General features: G+C 42.9%; 1 long non-coding RNA gene and 1 other non-coding gene across 2 annotated transcripts; one reads left to right on the top strand and one right to left on the bottom strand.

Annotated features, from left to right (window-relative positions):
• Positions 1 to 2,029: 2,029 nt before the first annotated feature.
• LOC144318425 (uncharacterized) lies at positions 2,030 to 23,908 on the bottom strand. The gene is made up of 2 exons (XR_013384320.1): positions 22,520 to 23,908; positions 2,030 to 2,388 (listed from the first exon to the last, which is right to left on the bottom strand). It is a non-coding gene; the product is annotated as an uncharacterized LOC144318425 (long non-coding RNA).
• LOC144319845 (small nucleolar RNA U3) lies at positions 7,451 to 7,655 on the top strand. Its single transcript, XR_013385553.1, has one exon. It is a non-coding gene; the product is annotated as a small nucleolar RNA U3 (small nucleolar RNA).
• Positions 23,909 to 24,298: the final 390 nt, after the last annotated feature.

The raw sequence follows: 24,298 nt of genomic DNA, 5'->3' as shown, positions 1-24,298 counted from the left end.
GCAGACACTTAACTGACTGAGCCACCCAGGCGGCCCCCCAATCACATTTTGAAACCCCAAATTTCGTACAGCATCAAAAGCACTGAATACTCTCTTAGAAACCATGGATTTGAAATGGCCTATGCTTGTATGTGCATTTCACACTCAGAGTTGGTTCTCTTGTGACCCAGAAGTGTGGGAAAATACTGCTTCCTTCCCACTCTATGACATGCAAGTGTTTCTCAGATCCTTCTTCTCTAGGAAGACTTCCTAAAACACAGGAGGTGTTCTGGTTCCCTATTGCTGCGTAACAAATGACCCCAATACTTAGTGGTGTAAAAGAACAATAAACATTCAAATTTCCCACAATTTTTGTGAGCCATAAATTCTGAAGCAGCATAGCTGGAAGTCTTGAATCGAGGTCCTCCAGGGAGTTGCAGTTAAGATGTTAGCCAGGGTTGCAGCCATCTGAAGACCTGTCCGAGGTTAAAGGACCGCCTCCAAGACACAGCCAAAGATTCACTTCCAAGACTCACTCATACGGATGCAAAATTGGTGTTGCTGTTGACAGGAGGTCTCCATTCTGCCCTATGCGTGGCCTCTCCACAAAGCTGTTTGGGGTCCTTTCCCCTGAGTAAGTGAGCCAAGAGAGGCAAAGACAGAAGCTGCAATATTTATCATGACTGAAACTCAAAGGCACGCACTGTCACTCCACGGTGTCCCAGTACGCATACACGGAGGGCATTATCAGGGTATGATCACCGGGAGGCAAGGATCATTGGAGGCTGTCTCAGAGGCCAGCTATCTCAGGAAGTAACGCAAGAATTCTTTCAGTTCCCTTGAAATCCACTCCAAATATAAAAAGAAAAATTACAAGGTAAGTTCTATGAAGGCAAAGCCTTTTTTTTTGTTTGTTTGTTTTTCTCACTTACCCCCTTGGAACACAACCTAATAGATTCTCAGTAAATGTTAGTGTAATGAATGGATAAGATGAAAAATCAGGAAAATTCTTTTTAAAGTCTCAGTAAAACATCGTAAGTACTATATATATATATATATATATATATATATATATATATATATATACATTTTTAGTTTTGAATGCAGCAGACAAATGCCTGGGGTATGTGATACACAATGCCTTATCACAATGTAGACACCAAATAAACACTGAGAAAATAAGACCCCCTAAGTACATTCCAAGTTGGTCCAAACTCATCAACTTTTAGAAGCATGATTTCATCAGGAAGGCAGTGGAGCACAGGTAATAGACTCGGGGTTATTATCAGAAGTCAGATGAAAACCAGGATCTCAGTCTCCCTACGTACAACAGTAGAGGTTTGGGTAAATGATATCAAAACCACTTCTTGCATGAACATTCTGACATTCTTTGACCTCAATTTGAATTTCACCATACATATAAAACTAGGCCTATGAGAAATTATTTCTGATCAAATTTATTGATTAGATAGCTCTTCCACATGTGCTTGGCTTGCAACTAAAATGTGTACATAGGTCTGGGTTTGATTAAGGTCTATTAATCTTCAGTGGGGTAAATTATTACGTCTCTTTGTATAAAAATTCCAGAAGATTCCTGGGAAAGAATTTAATAGAAGTGAGAGTTTGGTTCAAAAACAATTTCTTAAAAATTGGAAGGAAAAGGTTATTTTAGAATCATGGGGACGCCTGGGTAGCTCAGCGGTTGAGCATCTGCCTTTGGCCCAGGGCATGATCCCAGGATCCCGGGATCGAGTCCCACATCCGGCTCCCTGCATAGAGCCTGCTTCTCTCTGCCTCTGTCTCTGCCTCTCTTGTGTCTCTCATGAATAAATAAATAAAATATTTTTTTAAAAGAATCAGCCCCATGTCTACTAAGCAATTACCTAATTTCATAGCATGTATTCATCCCCGACCGAACCTAAGAGATGGGCTGATATTAAAATAGACACATTAACAACTGCAGCTGGTTTTTCACGTATCACCTAAAGCTGAAAACAGTACTCCAGGAGCGGTCTGACCACAAAGGAACAGAATGCATTCCTCTACCTGGGGCTTTAGAAGGCTGGAATTTTATTTGGGGGGGGTGTGCATTTTGTCACCTCTTGATTCATAGTGAGTTGACAATAATCAAAACTGCACCTAATGTTGTAGTCACCACGTCTTCGCCTGAACCTTGTATTAAACATCCTCTTGTTAGAGTCGTCCCATCGTTCTTAGTCCAGGTGTCCTTAGTTCCTGCTTTGTGCCACTCCTGCTTGGCAGGGTTTGAGTTAACATCCCCAGGCTCCTCCCTTCTCCTGCCTCCTGTGTGGTTGGTCTCCTGCCGGACCCACGATGGCCATGGGAGCCCCATGGCAGAGTTCACACGAGGCAGCCTCCGCAGAGCAGGGTGGACGGCAGAGAGTGGATCTAGAAGAACAAGGGCAAGACATTCAGCACATGTGACCTTTTCTGGGTCCTTAATGAAAAGGTAGACCACCCAGGACCGTGAAGGGAAATCTTTTGCACAGCGCTAGAAATTTTTCATATGATAGTGATCTATTAATCTGAAATACACAGTCTGTATGGGATATATAACCAGGAATATTCTTTTCTTTTGTGTATTTTTTAAAAAGATTTTATTTATTTATTCATAAGAGACAGAGAGAGGCAGAGACACAGGCAGAGGGAGAAGCAGCCTCCATGCAGGGAGCCCGGCGGGGGACTCGATCCCGGTACCCCAGGATGATGCCCCGAGCCAAAGGCAGACGCTCAACCGCTGAGCCATCCAGGCATCCCATTGGTGTATTTTTTTTAATTTTTGTTTTTTAAGTAGGCTCCACACCCAACATGGGGCTTGAACTCACGAGGCCAAGATCGAGTTGCAAGCTCCACCCACTGAGCCGGCAGGTGCCCCTAACAAGGAATATTCTTAACATACTAATGCGGCCTTCTCCTAGTACTAGCGCTTTTTTTTTCAGTTTTATTAAGATATGATTCACACATAGAAGTCACCAATTTAGTGTATAGATCAGTGGATTTTGGTATATTCAGTTATGCGACCATCACAACAATCAGTTTTAGAACATTTTCATCTCCCCATAAGAAACTCCATATTCATCATCATTCATCCTTCATTCCTCCTCAAACAGACCCAACCCCTGGCAACCACTAATCTATTTTCTTTCTCTATAGATCTGCCTATTCTGCACATTTCACATAAATAGAGCTCTACAAAATATGGTCTTTTCGTATTCGGCTTCCTTCACTAAGCATACTGTTTTCAAGGCTCATCCATGTTGCAGTATTTATCAGTGTTTCATTTCTTTTTATTGCAAAATGATAGCTATGAACGTCCACGTGCAGGTGTCTGTGCGGACATACATTTTCATTCCTCTTGGGTATGTGCCTAGATGTAGGAATGCTCTACTCATATGGGTCATATGGTAACTCTATGTTTAACTTTTTCAGAAACTGCCAGAATGCTTTCCAAACTGGCTGCACCATTTTACGTTTCTACAAGCAGCCTGTGGTGTTTCCATTTCTTAATATCCTTGCCAACACTTACTATTTGTCATTTTCATGATAGCCATCCTAGTGTGTGCATAGTATCTCCTTGTAGTTGTAGTTTGCATTTCTCTGGTTGCTAAAGACACCAAGCACCCTTATGTGCTTATCTGTTGTCGGCATATCCTCTTTAAAGAAAGGTCCCTTTGGGGCACCTGGCTGGCTCAATTGGAGGAGCATGACTTTTGATCTTGGGGTCATGAGTTCGAGCCCCGTGTTGGGTGTAGAGATTAGTTAAATACCTAAAACTTTAAAAAAAGAAGAAGAAATGTCCATTCAGTCTGCTGCCCATTCTTAAAAATTAGGCTATATGATTTTTGTCATCAAATTATAAGGGTTGTTTACAGATTTTAGATATATATACCTCTTATGATATGTATGTTTGCAAAACTTTTCTCCCATGATGTGAGGTGTCATTTCAGTTTGTTGATGGTGTCCTTTGAAGCATAAAGTTTTTAACTTTGATGACGTCCAATTTCACTATTTTTTCTTTTGTGGAGTGTGCTTTTGGACTTATATTCTAGTCCTGTTTTGAAAGTACTTTTTCTTAGCTTCCTGTTCAGGTTTAGAAAAATAGTTCTGATTTCCCTTTCCTGCTCTGAGTAACTTAGAATAGTAGAAGCTAATATTTACTAAGCACTTACTATGTGCCAGGTTTTAGCTACGAGTTCAGACAGCTTGGGTAACCAGCCCAGGGCCCCAGGGCTAGTAGGGATTCATCCAGTCTGATTCCGGAGCCCATACATCACTGTCCTACTGGACATATCTTCCTCATCTTGACATTTGTTTCATTTTTGCAGGAGGAAAACAGGGTATCTGCTGTTGGTGTTGGACAAGTTACACTGTCCATGTTCTTTGTTCCCTTCCCTTCCCTGGGGTGAGTCCTCCACCCCACCCTTTCTAGGACTGCCAGAACTTACAAAGTCTCCAACACACACATACACTTGTCCAAAAAGGCAAAACAACACCCTCGTTCATGACACAGGATACCAAGGCCCCAATGCCACAACCAAAGCTGCCTGGACCGACCCTAGTGATACTGAGTCTTCTTTGGTTGTGACAGTGTCTAGGGACTGACATCCAGGTGCAGCTCTGACCCTTCCTGCAAGTGAATTCCGCTCTGGGGTTACCTTGGAACTCACACTGAAATGCCCTCAAATTTAATACAGCTCAACTGTCCATTCAATCAAGTCTAATCACGCAGAGCAATAAATGACAGAAGCAAGGCAGAGGAGCTCTCATTTTTTCCTCTCACTTTGGTGATATTGAGGTTTAGACTTCCACTTTAGGTTTTCTAAATAAATGAGGTGAGAACTATGTAATAGGAGGCCACAGGCTTCTTCCCCTACACCCTGCCCTCTTTCCCCTTGTAATCTATTGCCCATGGGAGCCATTTGAAATTTCTTCAGAATGTCTCTCAGAACTCAGCCTTCCTCTCCTACTTCATCTTTCTTGCCACTGCGTCTGTTCAGGTCCTTCTGGTCTCTTAGGTGAACTAACTGGACGCATTTCACAGTCTCCTCTTCAATCTAATGGAGTTGAAATAAATTCTCTCTTCATGTTGTCTTCCTCCGTAGATTATGAAATCTTTAAGGTCAGAAACCAAAGAGAATTAATTTCCCCAGAACTAAGCTGAGACTCTGCCATCTAAAGGCATTGAATCAGCATTTACAGAAGGAATACTCAGTGCCGAAACGTGCCCAGCACCTGGAGTCACCATGAGATGTGTGAACTAGCTGTTTCAGAAACCCCTTCCTACCCTGCTATGAAGTGCATGGACTTTGCTAACATTGAGGGGGGCGGGCAGATATCAAGCCAAAGTAGGCGTCTTGTCTCACATAATTCTTTGCAGGGGTCATCTGTTGACTTGGAAACTCCCCTTTATCCTAGTTGTGGGGGAAAGCCTGGACTGTGTCCCTCTGAGACCCACCTCTACCCAGGCCCACCAAGTGCTCAGGAAGTCGGTCATGTTTCCTAAACACATCCACACCCAGTATCCTGAGCCTAAACACCCCCTGAACACCGACGAAGGAGCCCCAAAGAAGCCAGGTGAGCGTTTCGAAGTCACTCTAGTAGGAGAACAGTAGTGATACCCGCTGGGTTACCTGCTCGCTCTGACCCCGTGGGAGCCGTGGAGGTGAGCAGACAGGACCAGGGCTCCCCTCAGGCCTCAGGGGCTACACAGCGATGCTGCATCGCTCTCCACTGGTGCCCAAGCCTCCGTGGTCCTCCTCACATCCTCTCTCTAAGCTTCCCAGGTAACACCTCCCACCCCTTTGCCACAGAAAACTGCGCCATTCCTCACAAGACAAAGTGGTCCCAGGGGCTGCTCTCTCTCTCTCTCTCTCTCTCGCTCTCTCTTTGGCTGCTGTCTCTTCAGTGCAAAATTAATGCCTTGGGGTTCAGCTGGATGTTGAGGAGAGACTCCTCTGCCCAGCCTGCCGCTAGCTCCACGCAGGACGGGGCTGGGCCTGGCGCCCAACACAGGGCGAACCTTCCAGGCCTCTCCCTCTCAGGCGGTGAAGGCTGCAGGCCGCAGCAAGTGTCATCCTGATTCACCCAAGGACGACTGTCTCTCCAGGGTCCCTATTACTCATCTTCCAAAGATAATGCAGGCCCGTAACAGAGGAGCCAAATATTTTTCAACCATTAACATGTTTTTCACCTGGCCCTATGATGGAAGCTTTGGCATTAGCGGGCTAAAGTCCTGTTTGTTTCCTTCCTGGATTTATTTCATTACAAAGGCCCCTTGTTAGTTGAGGATGTTTGTTTACTTCCTATTATAGAATTTCTTGATCCCCAAATCTCTCCCCAGATGGAACCGGGGGCGGGGAGGATCTCTGTTTATCCTGCCACAGCCGTAAATAAAAACTTAAAAGTTCGCCTGTAGAAGTAGCAAGATAATCGCAAAGGGAATGTTTGTGGGTTCAGGGCCTGGATCTATAAAGCATCCTTAAGAAACTGACATCTTCAATTTCAAAGGAAATTGTGAGATTCCTAACCAACATGTGTCTTTTTGCCTAGGGGCTAGACTCTCAACTTGTCCCCCTCCATTTCCAGCTCACTATCTGCAAGATGAAAGGAACCAATCTAAGATTTCTAGAAGATTCTTGGAATTCAATGTAATTCAATTAACAGTAACATCTACTGAGTATCTGCTATGTGCGGCATTGGGTGGTAAAAATGCAATTTTGTGCCATTCAGGTAGAAAGTCCCATGGTTTCTATTACCTGCTTTGAGAAATTGTGCTGGAACAAAGGTTGACACAAAAAAGTATTATTTCTTTTGCCTTGTCAACCTAGCAGCAAAGGAAGAAAACATTTTTCCAAAATGATTTATCCTAAAAACCCTGAGCCCTACAGGGGATTCTCATGGGATAGGTCCCTGGGGTTTATGGAAAAGCATTCCAAACTCCTGCTCTTTCCTTCAGTAGCGACTTCACTTAACCTTGACAGTGACAAAGAAACTTCTTCAAGGAAAAATAACTTTAAAAGGAAAAAAAGAAAGATATGAACAATAATTCAATCTTAACCATTCTTCCAGCAGGAAATATGAGTATATTAATGGTATCAGAAAAATATGTTAAAAGAAGCTCAACTGGAAAAAGAAAACATAACTTTTTCTTAAATTCTTTCAAATGACAGAAATTATTCATGGGAATACAAAAGGGAGCAATCTCTGAGGGTAAAACATGCTATTTTACTGGTGGGTCTTTAGAAATACCCTAACTTTCCATCCATCCCAGTTCTAAGAAATCAACTTCCATTTGAAAAGTCCAGGCTTAGGCAAAAGAATCTATTTAACTTACATTATAATACAAAACATTGTTTGCCAGAGAACTTCCATCACTTGTCTGGGTAGCTGCTGCTTCTCTCCCTCTTTTTTTTGATAATACATTACCGAATGATTCTAAATTCTCAGATGCAAGACTATACTCTCAAGCATCATTTCTACAGTTTGTTACTAGAGAAGTGTCCTAAACAGGTAGAGCGCTGGAAACGGTGAGGAAGAGAGGCAGTGTTCTCTCCTGAGAGTGAAACTGGCTCTTCATGTTGCTTCTGCAACTATTTTGTCACTGATGATCTTTCTTTTCTTCCTTTGTGAGAGGGAGGAGAGAGTGGCTTTGTGAGAGAGAGAGCCTCCTGAGGGGCTAAGGAAGGAAAGAAAGAAGAGAGAGAGGAAGGAAAGAAGGAAGGAAAGAGAGAAGGAGGGGGGAAGAAAAAAGAAAGAGGGAGAGAGAAGGAGGGAGGGAGGGAGGGAAGGAGAGAGGAAGGGAGGAAGGAAGGGATAAAGGAAGAAAGGAAGAAAGAAAGAGGATAGAAGGAAGGAAGGAAAAAAGAAAGGAAGAAGGAAAGAGGATAGGAGGAAGGAAGGAAGGAGGAAAGGAGGAAGGAAGGAAAGAGGGAGGGAGGGAGAGAGGAAGGGAGGAAGGAATTCTCAGATGCATTTGCCCTTCCATCTTGATTCCAATGTCCGATGTCAGATTCTAAATGAAATTTGCACCAGTAAACATGCACATGGAGGCTTTAGAAGTAAGAGTCATTCTAGATAATTTTCCCTTTTCTATTTATGAAAATTCAAGTTTTGGTGTTTTTGTTTTTGCTTTGGTTTTACATCTTGGGACACGGTGTCACCTGCTACTTACTGATCAAAACATAAATTCAGTTGTCATCCTTAATTCCCTTTCCCACCTCCCTTATGTCTGAACCACATACTTGTCCTGTTGGCTCTGCCACTGGATCACCATCCGAGCTGTCTGTTGCTCCTGATGTCCGTTGCTGCTGTCCTGGTCCAAGCCACCAACATCTCACACAAGGAGTACCACTCTGGTTTCCTAAAACCTCTTCTCCTTCCACTCTTCCTCCCCTAAAATTCATTACTCCCATAGTTGTCAGGTTGATCTTCAAGAGCTTAAATCTGATCATATTACTTGATGTGGGACACAAAGGCAGAAGAAAAATTAAGCTTCCTTACTACCTACAGCCCATTGACAAGTCCTTGAAACAGGCAGGGTGCCATCCCTCTAAGGATTCAGTTGCCTCAATGTTGAAACTTTGCTAAGGGCAAAAGGTAATCTTAGCCCAACCCCCAGAATCCTACTTTAACAAATAAAAATTCCTTTGGAGGGATGCCTGGGTGGCTCAGTGGTTGAGTGCCTGCCTTTGGCCCAGGGAGTGATCCTGCAGTCAAGTCCCACATTGGGCTCCCTGCTTCGAGCCTGCTTTTCTCTCTGCTTGTGTCTCTGCCTTTCTGTGTCTATCATAAATAAATAAATTTTTAAAAATCTTAAAAAAAAAAACTACTTTGGAAACTTCCTTTATCTCTGCCCTCCAAGATACATGTTGGCAACCATCCACAAGCATATGACCGACCCACTGATACACATCCTAAGGGTTTCATGACTAAGGGTTTATTGGATAGTAATAAATGACCTTTCCCTTACTAGCTAACCTCCTCAAGGTCCTGGAAACCTTGCTTCCAAAATCCCTCAAAAACATGCTATCCCTAACCTCCTCCCAACTTGAAAGTCTATAATGAACCCCTTCTCATTACCTCACTGCAGCTCTTTCTGTCCATAGGTCCCATCCCCAGGCTTTAATAAAACCACCTTTTTGCATCAAAGGTGTCTCAAGAAATCTTTCTTGGCCATCAGCTGCAAACCCTAACGTCTTTCCTATATCATTACTCTTCGCCCCCTTGACATCTTCCATGTCTTCCATCACACTAAAATAAAATGGAACCTTCTGGCCTAGAAGGCCCTGTACTCTTTGACCTACTGCTTTGACCTTCTTGCATATTCCTCACCCCTTACTCATCACTCCCTGCCTCTATTAAACAGTATTTCTCTAACCCAAACATCAAACTTTTTCTCACCTCAGCACCTCTCAATTGTTGTTTCTCTTTCTAGTGTCTCTTTAGATTCTTCCTATTGTCCTTTCTACCCTACGAGGACTCCATGGAATAGCACCATAGGGATCACTGGGAACCTTATAAGAGATGTAGAATCTCAGACACAATCCTCACCTACTAAATTATAATCTGCACTTGTACGAGATCACCACTAGATGCATAGGCAAATTATAGTTTGAGATCTAGTTTAGGTCTCAATGCAATTGTTATCTTCTCTGAAAGGCTTAGCTGACCCTCAAGCCAAATTAGCTTCCTAAATCACTCTCTTTTACATGTATTTGTATTTTTTTTTGGCAGTTAACTCTATTTTATTAAAGATTTATTTATTTATTTTAGAGAGAGAGTGGGGCAGGGAGGAGCAGAGGGACAGGGAGAAAGAACCCCAATCAGACTCCCTGCTGAGCACAGAACCCAATGTGGTCAGATCCCATGACACTGAGATCATTACCTGAGCCAAAGCCGATTCAGACTCTTAACTGACTAAGCCACCCCAGCGCCCTAGCAGTTACCTTTTGATGAAAATATCTTATTTATTAGCTAATATCTTTATTGGTTTTTCCCCCACTAGAGTGTAAGCTCTGTGAAAGCAGGGGCCATGTTAATGTTGTCCACTACTCTTTTCCCACCTAGCCTATCTCATCAATACCTTTCGGATAGATAAATGAATATTCAAATACAATTTTAATCTTAATGATCAAAGAGATGGTGAAACAGAACAAGTTTTTGATTTGTGTTTAGCCGTTTTTTTCTGACATAATTATCAGCTAGAAAAATTTTCAATTGAATCAATTGTTTTGATACAAACCACTTGCAGTACCCTAATGGAATTAAAGGAAGGAAGAAGGAAAGCGGCAGGAAGGAAGGAGAGAAGGATGGCTGGCCTTGGAAGATGACATGGTAGTAAATGAAATGGATTGCAAAGGACTACAGCAGATAGCACCACAAAGGTAAGTAAGAGAAAATCATGGCAGGCTCTCCAACGTGATATAAATTATGCTATTATTACTATTTCTCGACTTCTAGAGCTTGTAGAACATTGAAAATGAAAGCTTTATATTTCCTATTGTGCTGCCAGGACTATATCACCAATTAGTAGCAATAAAGAAGGAAAAAGTATGTTAACAACATGGTATAAAGAAAAAACTCAGTCCCATGTTTCTCCTTTCTTCTCATATCACCACATGACTACCATGCTCATGATGCCTTTGATACCAGATGTGCAGGGGGTTAGGTTTTTTTTTTCCCTCTCACATCATGCAATTCTGTGACACCAGCTGGGTGTCCCACAAATTAACTCAATTCTGACATTTACTTGGAGATGGCATCAGATCAGGTGAAGGGCTCAGTCCCATGAGTCTGAGCTCCCATTTCAATGCCAGTTTTAAGTAGTAGGTCACCAGGTTACCCACAACTTCTGTTTGATGTGGCTAAAATCAGAGGTTCCCATGACCTCCACCCCCATTGATTTGATTATTTGCTAGAACAGCTTACAGAACTCAAGGAAATACATACTTTTACCAGTTTATTAAAAGACCTGATAAAGGATACACATGAACAGCCAGATGAAGATATACATAAGGATAAGGTTGGAGAGGGTACTAAGGCTTCATCCTGCCAATAGGTGAAGTGTTCACCAATGTAAAAGCTTCCCAAAGCCCATACTATTGAGACTTTATGGAGACTTCCTCATGATCAGTTGTTAACTCCATTTCTATTGAGAGTCAAATTGGATAATTAAACATCAGGGATTTGTGCCTTGCAAACAGTAGGCAATCAATACCTATGTACTGAATGAATTAAGAAAAGAATGGTTCCTTTTCCTGATCTCTTTCAGGATGGATAACTCTGTAAACAAACTTAACACTCTCCTGGCCAAAGATGGAGAACAATGGAGAGCACGGTTGGAAGGGTATGCTTACAGCTCCTCAAGGAAACCATCCCTCTCCCTGCTGTGAAGAGCAAGGAGCAAGGAAGGCCTGGTTTAAGAATACAACGAGCATATAATGTTTGTCCTTCTCCGACTGACTTACTTCACTCAGCATAATACCCTCCAGTTCCATCCACGTTGAAGCAAATGGTGGGTGTTTGTCGTTTCTAATGGTTGAGTAATATTCCATTGTATACATAGACCACAGCTTCTTTATCCACTCATCTTTCCTTGGACACCGAGGCTCCTTCCACAGTTTGGCTATTGTGGACATTGCTGCTATAAACATCGGGGTGCAGGTGTCCCGGCGTTTCACTGCATCTGTATCTTTGGGGTAAATCCCCAATAGTGCAATTGCTGGGTCGTAGGGCAGGTCTATTTTTAACTCTTTGAGGAACCTCCATTCATTTGGGGAATATAAATAATAGTGAAAGGGAATATAGGGAAAGGGAGAAGAAATGTGTGGGAAATATCAGAAAGGGAGACAGAACGTAAAGACTGCTAACTCTGGGAAACGAACTAGGGGTGGTAGAAGGGGAGGAGGGCGGGGGGGTGGGAGTGAATGGGTGACGGGCACTGGGGGTTATTCTGTATGTTAGTAAATTGAACACCAATAAAAAATTAAAAAAAAAAAAGATAAAAGATCTAACATAAAGCCAAATCTGATCCCTGCTGATGATGGAAAGCTTACTCTAATGAAGCAAGTATGATTTGGAAATAAATGACCTTGTTGCTTTTTTTTGGAGTGACATAGTTTGGTGATGAACCGCTATTCTGGTTTTTTTTTTTTTTTAATCTGTAAAATGAAGATATTATGATTTACCAAATGTAGTTCTTGGAAGAATAAAGTGTGATTGTAGAGGACTGGCAATGACACCTGGCACATAGTCCCAAAACTAAATAAATAATGACTTTTAATGTTTGGTGACAGATGGTAGTCACACTTGGGATAAGCATAGCATAACGTATAAACTTCTTGAATTTTTATATTGTACACCTGAATGTGATGTAACGTTGTGTGTCAACTGTAGTCAATAAAAAATAGTAACTTCCATAAAAAAAAAAAAAAAAAAAAGAATACAACGAGCAGCCAAGCAGCCCAGGTGGCTCAGTGGTTTAGCGGAGCCTTCAGCCCAGGGTGTGATTCTGGGGTCCTGGGATTGAGTCCCGCATCGGGCTCCCTGCACGGAGCCTGCTTCTCCCTCTGCCTGTGTCTCTGCCTCTCTCTCTCTCTCTCTGTGTCTCTCATGAATGAATAAATAAAATCTTAAAAAAAAAAAAAGAGCATGTACCTCTTCATCTTGTGGTTGTAAGTTCAGGCCCCATATTGAGTATAGAGGTTACTTAAAAACAAAGTCTTAGGGATGCCTGGGTGGCTCAGTGGTTGGGTGGCTGCCTTTGGCTCAGGTTGTGATCCCCGGATCCGGGATTGAGTCCTGCGTCAGGCTACCTGGGGGGAGCCTGCTTCTCCCTCTGCCTGTGTCTCTGCCTCTCCTCTCAATCTGTGTCTCTCATGAATAAATAAATAAATCTTTAAAAAACAAAAACAAAAACAAAAGTCTTAAAAAAAAAAGAATGTAAGAAATGTACAGTCATACCATACCTGGTTTAATGCTCTGCTATTGCCTTCTGAGATTTTTAATAATTTTATCTTTTTTTTTTGAAGATTTTATTTATTTGTTCATAAGAGACACAGAGAGCGGGCGGCGGGGGGGGGGAGGGCAGAGACATAGGCAGAGGGAGAAGCAGGCTCCCCGCAAGGAGCCGGATGTGGGACTCGATCCTGGACCCCAGAATCATGCCCTGAGCCGAAAGCAGATGCTCAACAGCTGAGCCACATAGGCGTCCCAATAATTTTATCTTTGAACTTGGATCTTACACATTGGTGGGACCAGGGAGCATGTGTGTGAGTAGAGGAGATAGGTATGAGTGTGTACTCTTCCTTGCTGTTCCATTTGCATGTGACATTCTTGATGTCCCATGAGCACAGAATTACCACGGATTCCCATGATGCCTGAGAGTTCAGTAATACTCAAGGCAAGGACAAGGTGAGTGAGCTCTGTCTATAACAGAGGGGGCTGTGCACTCAGAGTCCTGAGAAGACTTACTTTCCAGTTAAACCAGAACTTGATTTGAATGCAGAAAGAAAGAAATGGGACTCTAAATGTAAATAATGTTATTTAATAAATGACTAAAGAATCCTATCATATCCTTTCTTATTAATGTTACTTCCCTGTATTAACCAACTACATATGTAAAATATGATAACATAGAAAGGGAAAGATGAAAACCCAAAGTTCCTCCTCTTTTCAAGTCCTTTCTTACTCATCAGTAAACCAAAGGTAGAGTGTTGATAGAATGTATATGTATCATCTGTTGAAATGAAAAGAGACGAGTTAGTTTTGTCTGGCACTTCTACTGTTCTGGTAAGAACCAAAGCTGCGTGCATGTCTGAACTACGAAATACAAATTGTGTAATTTCACTCTTCTGCATATAAGTTTAATAATATTCTTATATTGGTATTTAAAATGTACAGTGAAGGGAGTGGGCTAAATGGGTGAAGGGGAGTGGGAGATGTAGGCTTCAAGTTATGGAATGAATAAGTCACAGGGATGAGAGGTACAGCGTAGGGAAGGCAGTCAGTGGTATTATAGTAGTGTTGTATGGGGCCAGGTGGCAACTACACTAGTGGTGGGCATAGTGTGACATATAGAGTTGTCAAGCCACTATATTGTACATTTGAAACTAAGCTAGACTTCAACTTTAAAAAAAGGACACTGCATAATGTAAAGATGGTAAATTTTATGATAATCCAAAATCGTGATTTTTCCTTAGAATGACATTAAGTAGCAAATTAGAAACAGCATCACAAGGCAAGAGAAAGAAGAAGGCAGAAAGAAGAAAACTTCCTCTTTTAAAAATTACTGTTTTTACTTTAACTTTTAACTTGCTTCCAGCTACAGTAGCAAACTATCTCTCGAAGGACTTTCTTAAAGAAGATGAGCCTTCCTCTGTACCCCCTAAAAGCACCACAAAATATCTTGAACGTACAGAGTTGAGGACTTTCTCCATCTGGTGTGATTTCCCCTTGATGTGAAGATGTACTCATTAACCAACCCTTCTCTGGATGGAATAGCAGCTTACAGCTTGAAAGGTGATTGTTTTCTGTACCCTATAGGCTAAACCAAGGTTTGTCCAGACCAGAACAACCTGGCAACCACTGGTGAGATACGCAGATTTAAAGTTTAACTTTACACAAACAGTGCAGTGCAATCCAGGGCAAGGTCCACAGAGATAGGTCTGGCCACCCTTACCTTTTGGTGTCTTGATGGCTCTGGGTCACTGAGATCTTTAGGTTTTGGCCTCCATAGGGAGATTTCAAAGAGATAATGCTTCTTTTGGCCTGTAGACCTCACAGTCTGTAGCCAACTGGGTAACCAAAACTATTTCCCCTACAGAGCTCCTCAAGTGCAAAGCCTTGGGGAGGGAAAACATGAGGCAGAGGGTTCATTTCTTAATTGCACCCAAAAGGTTGCATGATGGCTGGTGGAAAGCCAGGCATGGGAAGTCAGAAGCTCTCTTCTTATCCACCATGTGACGTTGGGCAAGCCACTCTCCATCGCCTAGGCCTCTCTCCCCCCATCTATAAAGTAGGAACGATGATACTTACACTCCTTCTTCATGAGGCTGTGGTGAAAAGTAAAATTAAATGTTTGTATGGGAAAGTGCTTTTTAACAGTAGAAGTGTGTCCACAGTTCTAAAGCTGTTAAAGATGAAGGGTGTGGAAAACATTTTCAAATTAATGTTTTCAGTGACTTAACAAATGCTTATTAAGCAACCTCCATTAGTCAGTTTCCATTCTAAGGTGATAGGGATACAGCAGTGAATAAAAAGAGGCAAATCTCTCTCTTTGTGTCAGATTTGTCATTTGTTCACCAGGGATAATGACTATGAAAAAAAGTAAGAGTGGAGTGGCAACTTCTCATTGGATCATGCGGCAGGCTGCGACAGTCATGGCACCTAACCAATCACACAGTTACGTGTCTACCTCCTCATGCAATGGGCCATGCTGTCCCTGACTTGTTCATCAGGAACCCAGGCCCTGAGGAGCCCTGAAGCTTCCATTCTTGACCTCAGTCCAACATTCATGCTGAACTAGATTCTAAAACAATGAGATTTCCCTGAAGAGAGAGGCCCTGGAACAGCAGCAGTGAGGTTCCATCAGGCAGGTAAGGCAATGGCACACCCTTGGGTTCAGTCAGATGATTGCAGCTGTTAGAACCCCAGTGAACCCAGATGACCCACAGAATTATGAGAAATAATAAATCTGTGCTTTTAAGCAGAGGCCAGAGAAGGCCTCTCTGATAAGGCGATGTGTAAACGAGAGCAGAAGCAGGAAGTTGCTCTAGATTGAGGTTTGTGTTGTCCCCAAGTCATATAGTGAAGCCGTATCCCCCACTGTAGCTGTGTTTGCAGATGAGGCCTCTCAGGAAGTCACCGAGGCTAAATGAGGTGGTGAGCACGCACCAAGGAAAGGCTATGTGAGGACAGGGCAAGAAGGCGGTTGTCTGCAAGCCAGGAAGAGAGTTCTCACTAGAAACCAAATCGGCTAGAACTTTGATCTTACACTTAAATCCTCCAGAGCGGTGAGAAAATACATTTCTGTTGTTTAAGTCACCCAGGCTATGGTATTTTGTTATGGCAGCCCAAACTGACTAAGACAGAAGCCACGCAGATATCTGGGGCAGAACATTCCAGCAGAAGCGACAGCTGGCATAAAGGTGCTGAAGTGCAGGCAAGCTGAATGCTGTACTGCTGGAACATGGGAAATAGGGCCAGAACTGGGGGCCCTGGGCGTGGAGAAAGAAGGGGTGTGCAAATCAGTAGGCTGTGGAAGGACTTCGTCTTTTACTTGAAGTTAGAAGGAAAGGCTGCAGAGTTTGGAGGGATGGAGTGATATGTTTTCAAAGGACATGCACTTCTGTAATATTTGACTTTTATGTAACAATGAACATGTGCTCCTTTTGTAATCAGAAAAAAATGACACCAGAACATTTAGAGGACTACATAAGAATGAGCTAACAAGTACAAGCTGTGTCCTTTAAGGCCAACATGTGGGTACAGAGGAAAGCAGGGGGAGGCAGAGAGGAATAAAAGGATGGGGGGTGTGCATTGAAGGTGATGAGGAGTGTCAGTCTCACCAGACCACTGGCCAGGGATTCTTGTCCTGTTCTCTGACTGTTCTCTCACTGGGGATTGCACCTCCGTGGAATGGTTTTGGGCAAAAGACAGGGAGCAGAGGGTAGGGCAAGAACAGAGAATAAAGCATAGACTGAACTCGTTCTTGATAGAAATCAAGTACATCTGATTTACCCCAGCACTTACCCGATGCCCAGCTCCTAAAGGGTAAGAGCTCGATTATTTCTTGAAGAAATGAATGCACTGATCCGAGTAGTTATTCTGCGCCCACTCTTCCATTCTTACCTCTCTTCTTTGTTAGTACAAGCGAATTCTAAAGGTGATCTTTAAATCGGAGTGGGTGTGGTGGTGGATGGATCATCAACATAATAAAATTAAGGATTAAGCCCTGCATACCTCATGATCTGTTTATTAGTTTTAAAAATGTAACAGATTGAGGTGAACCTTCAAGTAAGGTTGAGATCTCACAGGTTCTCAGATAACCCTTTACATCTCATCATCGTTTTATCTAAGTGTGGACTGGGACTGCAGAGTTAGAAGTGCAATGGAAAGACTGTAGGAGTTGTGTTATCTTGCAAGACCTCCATTCACTCCCCCTCCCGCTTCTTTGGCTGGCAGAGGGATGAATAGACAAAGATGCTCAATGCAAGCCTGGACACAGAATACTTTCTAAATGAGCATTCTGTTTAAAACGAAAATGTGCTTTGCTATAAGCAACAGATGAATTTCCTAAACATTATGTAAAACCCACTTCTTTTTCTGAGTTCCAGAGGAGCTAACTGCTGAACAGAAGGAAATATTTTTTGTGTTTTATGAATGATCACCCCCTTAGTCATCTGTTCTGTAAATTTGGCATTTCATGGATCAGGTATTTTATTTTATTAAAGATTTTATTTATTTATTTGTGAGAGATACAGAGAGAGAGGCAGAGACATGGGCAGAAAGGGAGAAGCAGGATCCCCGCAAGGAGCCCCATGCAAGACTTGATCCCATGACCTCGGGATCACGACCTGGCAAACACTCCATCACTGAGCCACCCAGGCACCCTCAAGGATCAGGTATTTTAAAAAGTCTTTGAAGGAAGCAACAACCAATTATGTCTGAGTGTAGAGATAATTTTTTATCTTCTTGAATAGATTAGAAAACTTTGAACATGTTCAGCCCCAATGACCAGCCTTAGTGCAAGTTTCAAGTTAATGAAAAAGAAACACAAAATCCTTATCAGCCCAGTGAAGGGTGGGTACCAGAAAATGCCATTCCAAAATATGCCACTTTGGCATAAGGATTATTCTGAGCTGAAGGAAATTGAGAAGACACAGATTTTTAAAAACCCCCAAACTCTGCCCACCCCTATCTAAAAGTAGAATTTATATTTGCAAAGGTGCCCTGTCTCTTCCCTCTACTAGGAAGGACAGAAGTTAATCACTGGAAACACTCTAGACCCTTATCAGTTCAGAGACAGCACCAGAGAAATCTACAAAACAATCTTCCTAAAACTACACCTTATCTACCATTCATTTCCCCAAATATTTGTCTTCCCACAATTTGCCACCCCTAGAAGCTCAAAGTCCTTTTGTTTCCTTGACACTTCACTAAAAATGTATTGTTCTGTTAAAATGCTATACAAACAACAAAATAAAGAGACAACCTACTACATGGGAAATGACGTTTGCAAATGACATATCTGATAAAGGGGTTAATATCCAAAATATATAAAGAACTTATATAACTCAAGAAACCCAAATAATATAATTAAAAAGTGGGCAGAAGACATGAGCAGACATTTCTCCAAAGACAACACACAGATGGCCATTAGACAAATGAAAAGATACTCTATATCACTCATCATCAGGGAAATGCAAATCAAAACCACAATGAGATATTACCTGTCAGAATGGCTAAAATCCAAAACTCAAGAAATAATAAGTACTGGAGAGGATGTGGGGGGCAAAGGAACCCCTGTGCACTGTTGATGGGAATGCAAACTGGTACAGCCACTGTGAAAAACAGTATGGAGTTTTCTCAAAAAATTAGAAATAGAGTTATATGACCCAGTAATTCCACTACTGGGTATTCACCCAAAGAATATGAAAACACAAATTTGAAAAGATATATACACCCCTATTTGTACCGCAGCATTATTTACAATGGCCAAATTATGGAAGCGACTCAAGTGTTCATCAGTGGATGAATGGAAAAGAAGATGTGGTACATATACAATGGAATATTATCCATAAAAAAGAATGAAATCTTGGCATTTGCAACAACATGGTTGGACCTAGAGGGTATAATGCTGAGTGAAATAAGTCAGTCAGAGAAAGATAAGTACCATGTGATTTCAGCCTTATGTGGAATTTGAGACAAAACAAATGAACAAAAGAGATAAACAAAGGGGCAGCTGGCTGGCTTATTTGGTAGAACATGTGACTCTTGATCTCGGGGGCATGAGTTCAAGCCCTACATTGGGTATATATAGCTTACTTAAAAAAAGAGAGATAGGGTGCCTGGGTGGCTCCATTGGTTGAACATCTGACTCTTGGCTTCAGCTCAGGTCGTGAACTCAGGTTCATGGGATTGAGACCAAGTTGGTTCCTTGCTCAGCAGGGAGTGTGCGTGAGATTCTTCCCTTCTCCCTCTGCTCCTTTCCCCTTCTCTCTCTCTCTCTCTCTCTCTCTCTCGCTCTAAAATAAATAAATAAATCTATAAAAGAGAGAGAGAGAGAGACAAATAAACAACAACAAGACCAGACTAAAATACAGAGAACAAACCAGTGGTTACCAGATGGGAGGTATGTGGGGGAATGGGTGAAAGAGATGAAGGGCGTTAAAAGTACACATATCATGATGGGCACTGAGTCATGTATGGAATTGTTGAATCACTATATTGTACACCTGAAACTAATCTAACACTGTATGTTAGTTACATAGGAATTAAAAAAAAATACTATACCAACCTAATTCTATCTATCCTTTTGAGTTACTCATCTCTGGGTGCTCCTGTGTATATGCATGGTGCACTTGTTAATAAACATTTGTTTAATTCCCTCTTGTTAATGTCTTTTGTTTGTCTAATTTATCAAGGCCAGTTCAACAAACCTAAGATGGATAGAGAGAAAACATTTTTTTGTCCTCCCTTTATCAGCAACCCGTTCCTTATTCTTTATGCAACTAAAATAGTCAACATTCCTTATTGAGGACCCAATAAATTAGCCCAAGATACAGTTCCTTGCAGCTATTCTTCAGAAATCTGTCTTCAGGCCTTTGGCCAGATGGGTCATTGGGTCTGACCCAAGTTTAGAGAACTACTTAGAAACATTCATAACCAACCAAAGAGGGTTCCTAATAATACATAGTCTGGTTACTCTGATTTGCTGAGCAAAATAAACAAGTTAATGAACGTATGAAAAGCTGCTTGTGAGACATTAAGTCCCCAATGACTTGCCTTTGCTGACTTTTGAAAAGAGAGAAAGGCACAATCCGTTCCTACTTGGGCAGTGTCCATTTTCTCAGTTCTAGCATAACACTACGTTTGAAAAGCTTTATTTATAATATATAAAATTATTTATATATTTAAAATAAAAAAATGTATTTTTTGCTTATGAACATATCCTCCAAATATTTTAGAAACTTTATTCATGAAAACCATTAAAATGTATTTAGCATTCAGTGTGACAGATATTGTCCTAAGTGCCTCATATGTGTTAACTCACTGAATCCACACAATGACATGAGGTAAATACCACCATTAACCCCATTTCACAGATGAGAAAGCAAAAACACACCCATGTTAAGTAACTTGACTTCAAGACAGTTCCAGTAGCTGGAGCCTTTGCCACCACACTCTGTAGCTTCTCAGTCCCAGTGACAAAGAGCGGGTGGTGAACTGTTGGCAGAAGGCTCTATTTATAAACAGGGAATTAAGTCTGAGGCCAAGAATTAATCTAATTTCATACAATTAGGAAAGCAACTAAGTTCTAGCAACTCAGAACTCAGGATCTGTAGTTAACTGACCACCTCTTGCCATCTTCCCAAAAGCAAACTGCACGGGTCCTGATTCACTGCAAGTGAGCACACGTGTTATTTACCGTGTCTTTAGCTCTGGCTGGTGGAAGAATTGAGGCCATACTTAGCATGTGTCATTGAGCTAATTTTATTCTGTAAATAATAGAATAACTGTTTACAATATTTTAAAACCTCCCCACCTTTTTCCAGGCCTCCTCTGAGCTCCTTCTTACTGCTCCGTCTGCATACTTTCTTGGTCACCACTGACTCTAATTTTAGTCCTGGTGAATGAGAAGTTTCTTCTGCTTATATTGCCTGCACATTAATTGTCCTATCCTTTTGTTTTTGTCTTTGTTTTTTTTTTTAGTTGTCCTATCCTGTAAAAGCTCTACTCACTTTGACAAGGGGTCAAAGATCCAGAACACACATGTGTTTTTCAAATGACAATTCATGTTTTGGGTTAAAATATACTCCAGGCAAACCGAGCTCACTTTAAGATATTCTAAGTTCTAAGATATTAGAACAAATTACAATGGATAAGGAACAATTATAAAGGGTAAGACAGGCCAAGGGGCGGGGGGGGGGGGGGGGGAGGGGGGGTACCCTAACAGTCTGGGGGCTTTGAAATGTAAATCTAAAGGGGGCGGGCTACAGGGCTACCAGCAGGGGTGGGAATGTTAGTTTCCTCAACTTCATACATTCTTTCTTTCTTCTAAGCAGTTTCTTCCAGTAAAACTGGTTCTTTTTCCCCAGGGACCACAAATATCTGATTCTTGTCCTAGCCCAGATGGTGGAGTACAGTGACCGTCAACAGAAGAAGAAAAGAGATCCAGTAAAAATAAAGGTCAGGAGCTGCAGGCGCCGGGTGCCGCCTGGGTTGGTAACAGCTTGCGAATCTGTCTGAAATGCCAGGCTGGAAAGAAAAGTCACATCTGCCCGGAGGCCCCAGCAAATGTTACAGGGTTTTCCAGCACCCACCTTTCTGGACCTGTTGAATGTCACTCTTCACCGCGTTGACTCTGCCTCAAATAGTTAAGGCCGAGCTTTCTCACTTCTGAATAAATGACCGTGAGTAAGGACGGTCGTGCCTTGAACATGAGTGGAGGCGACTAATTACATTACCTGCTGGATGGGCCTCGCAGGACTGGCAGCCCCACAGAGGAAACAAGTCGGAACGCTGAGGACAGATGCTGAGACACATCAAAAACCTCTATTACTAAAGAATGAAGGAAAACCTTAGCTTGGGGGCAGATTTACATAACAGATGTCAACGCAGCTTTCACAACCTCTTTCTGATTTGCTGACGGAGCAGCAGAGCAGCAGACGTGTGCGTGTGGTTGGGTGGGAGAGTGCGGCCCGCGGGCAGGCCAGCCCCAGCCCCAGCCCCAGCCCCAGCCCCAGCCCCAGCCCCAGCCCCAGCCCGTCGCTGCTGTCTGCTGTTTAGACGTGGAACCAGGGACAGGGGAGCTGATCTGAGTCTGTTGTTCACCTCTTCAAGGGGGCTGATGCCTTTCTCTTTGGTGTCTGGTGAGGATCGAATGAGAGGAGGTGTGCATCTTCTCTGATTGAACGGGGCCCTGATCTCCTGCTGCCTGGGCCCGGGGCGGATAGTCTAACCTTACAGTTTCCTCATCTGTCAAATGGGGATGATTCGCATCTCCCCAGGTTTGCTGTGACAAGTCAGAGTAAGTTAAGTGTCCAGTAAGCTAAGGGCCCAAGCGGCGATTGCTACTTAACATTGTCCAACCCACGTCCCAGGGTCTTCTTCCACCTTCAGAAATGGAAACCTGAAACAGGTAATCCCCTAAACAATAGCAGTTACTTAGAACTGAGGGGTGGAAGGTGTCCTCTTCAATAGGCATCGGCCACTTCTCAGGCAGGAATGAAAATACTGACCTCGCCAAAACTTTCTGCCTCGCATGATGATAAATTAATAGCAAACTGTGTTTGCTCACCGTTTATCTCCAGGGAGCTCTGGGCACTGTGTTGACATAATCTTCACAACATCCTGGCGAAGAGATGATGAGTGATTTAATCACCATCTTCAAGAAAATGAAGGATGCAGCATTGTCCTCTGGATGGTGACCAGCTGTTTCCACCACAGCCAAAGCCAGATAAAGAGCCAGCAGGCCTAAGTCGTAGGAAAGATCTGGGTTAAACCCTTGGAGATACACCTCGAAGAGGTTTCCAGCCAGGAAAGTACTGAATTATGTGGCTGCTACTCTGAATTAGTTTCCCAGCGGTAAATTGAAGACACAGATTTCTTTACAGTATACACAAAGCCTGCCTTAACACCTGGGTGATCCCTTTGGGCGGGTCTTCCCCTCAAACGACTCCAGCCAATTTCCATGCCAGGCTGTTTGGCAGTTTCCCAGGGACATTCTGGAAAGGCTCAAATGAGCGGGTTATCCCACGGTTGAGTGAGCTTTGAGCAGCTAACCCAGACCAGGCCTGAAGGTGAAACAACACAATGGGTTGTTTAGACACCTGGGCTTGTGGAAGGGTGTCTATGGCCTGAGTATGTCATGAGAGCAGTTAAAGGACGTGCCAAAGCCTCAGACTCCTGAGGGAATGCTATGTATCCCCACTGCCTCTTCAAGCAGTCCACCAAAGTGGGACTATCCTGCTGCCTTCCTACGGCTGCCGCGGGAGTCAAAGGGAGGCATGGAAGTTGGTAGAAGCCACAAGCACCAGCAAAACCCCAGTTCCTCCCAAATGAGAGCCCAGGGGGAGGCAGCACCCGATGGTGGTAGAAACACCAGTCACCAGCACCGTCCTCTTTCCAGCTCCTGACGAGGACTTGTTCTTGATAGAAGTGCTCTTTAGGACAAGACTTCTCAAGTTGTAGCGTGCCTATACATCCCCTGGATATAATTTTGTTAAAATAGAGATCTTGATTCCATTGGTCTGGGTAAGAGTCTGAGCTTCTGCATTTCTCAGAGGCTCCCTGCACAGCAGTTTGAGCAGCAAAATCTTTAGGACTTGCATGTATAAGAACCCCCTAAGAACCGGGGGCGGGTGTTACACCTCCTTTATGTAACCCGTTCTTTGGAGGTGTCAGGGGCCCAGTCTTCTGTCCTGCTGCAGGGCCATACCTGCTTTGTTGCCCTGGGTCTGCAGTCTACACTGGACTCACTTCTATAACCTGCCATTTCATCATCAGTGGTGAGGAAAGGGCAGGCCTGCCCCTCCCTTTAAGGGCCCAATCCAGAAATTGCACATTCCCCTTCCATTCTGATCCTTCTGGTTAGAATTCAGTCACATGGCCACATCTAGCCCCAAGTAAAGTTGGCACATGTTTTATTTTATGCATATTTTATGCTCTGTTCTCAGGTATGCACTGAAAAATCCATACCAAGGAAGGAGAGAACACATAGTAGGGGACGCTGACAGTCTCTGTCACAATTGGGGATACAAAGTGACACTGGAATGGTATTGAGTACTTACTCTCTGACAGGCACAGTGCCTTAAATGAATTCCCTCATCCAATCTTCACACACACACAAAATCACTGGTAAGTACTATTATTGTTCCCATTTACAGATAAAGAAACTGAGGCTTGGGGAGGTTAAGCAGCTTACTATGGTCAGGATTCAAATTCAGGCACTGTCACTCCAGGACCTGGAATCTTAGGAATAGGGAAAGGACTGATTATAGAAACAGCAGCTGGGGCCAGGCCGTTTCAACCCTCAGAGGTCCCCCAGCAGTGGGAGGAGGGTGGGTCATGAGTCTAT

The sequence above is a fragment of the Canis aureus genome, chromosome 8 (genome assembly GCF_053574225.1).
Source record: "Canis aureus isolate CA01 chromosome 8, VMU_Caureus_v.1.0, whole genome shotgun sequence".
Lineage (NCBI taxonomy): Eukaryota > Metazoa > Chordata > Mammalia > Carnivora > Canidae > Canis > Canis aureus.
This window is presented reverse-complemented; position numbering and strand designations above follow the sequence as displayed.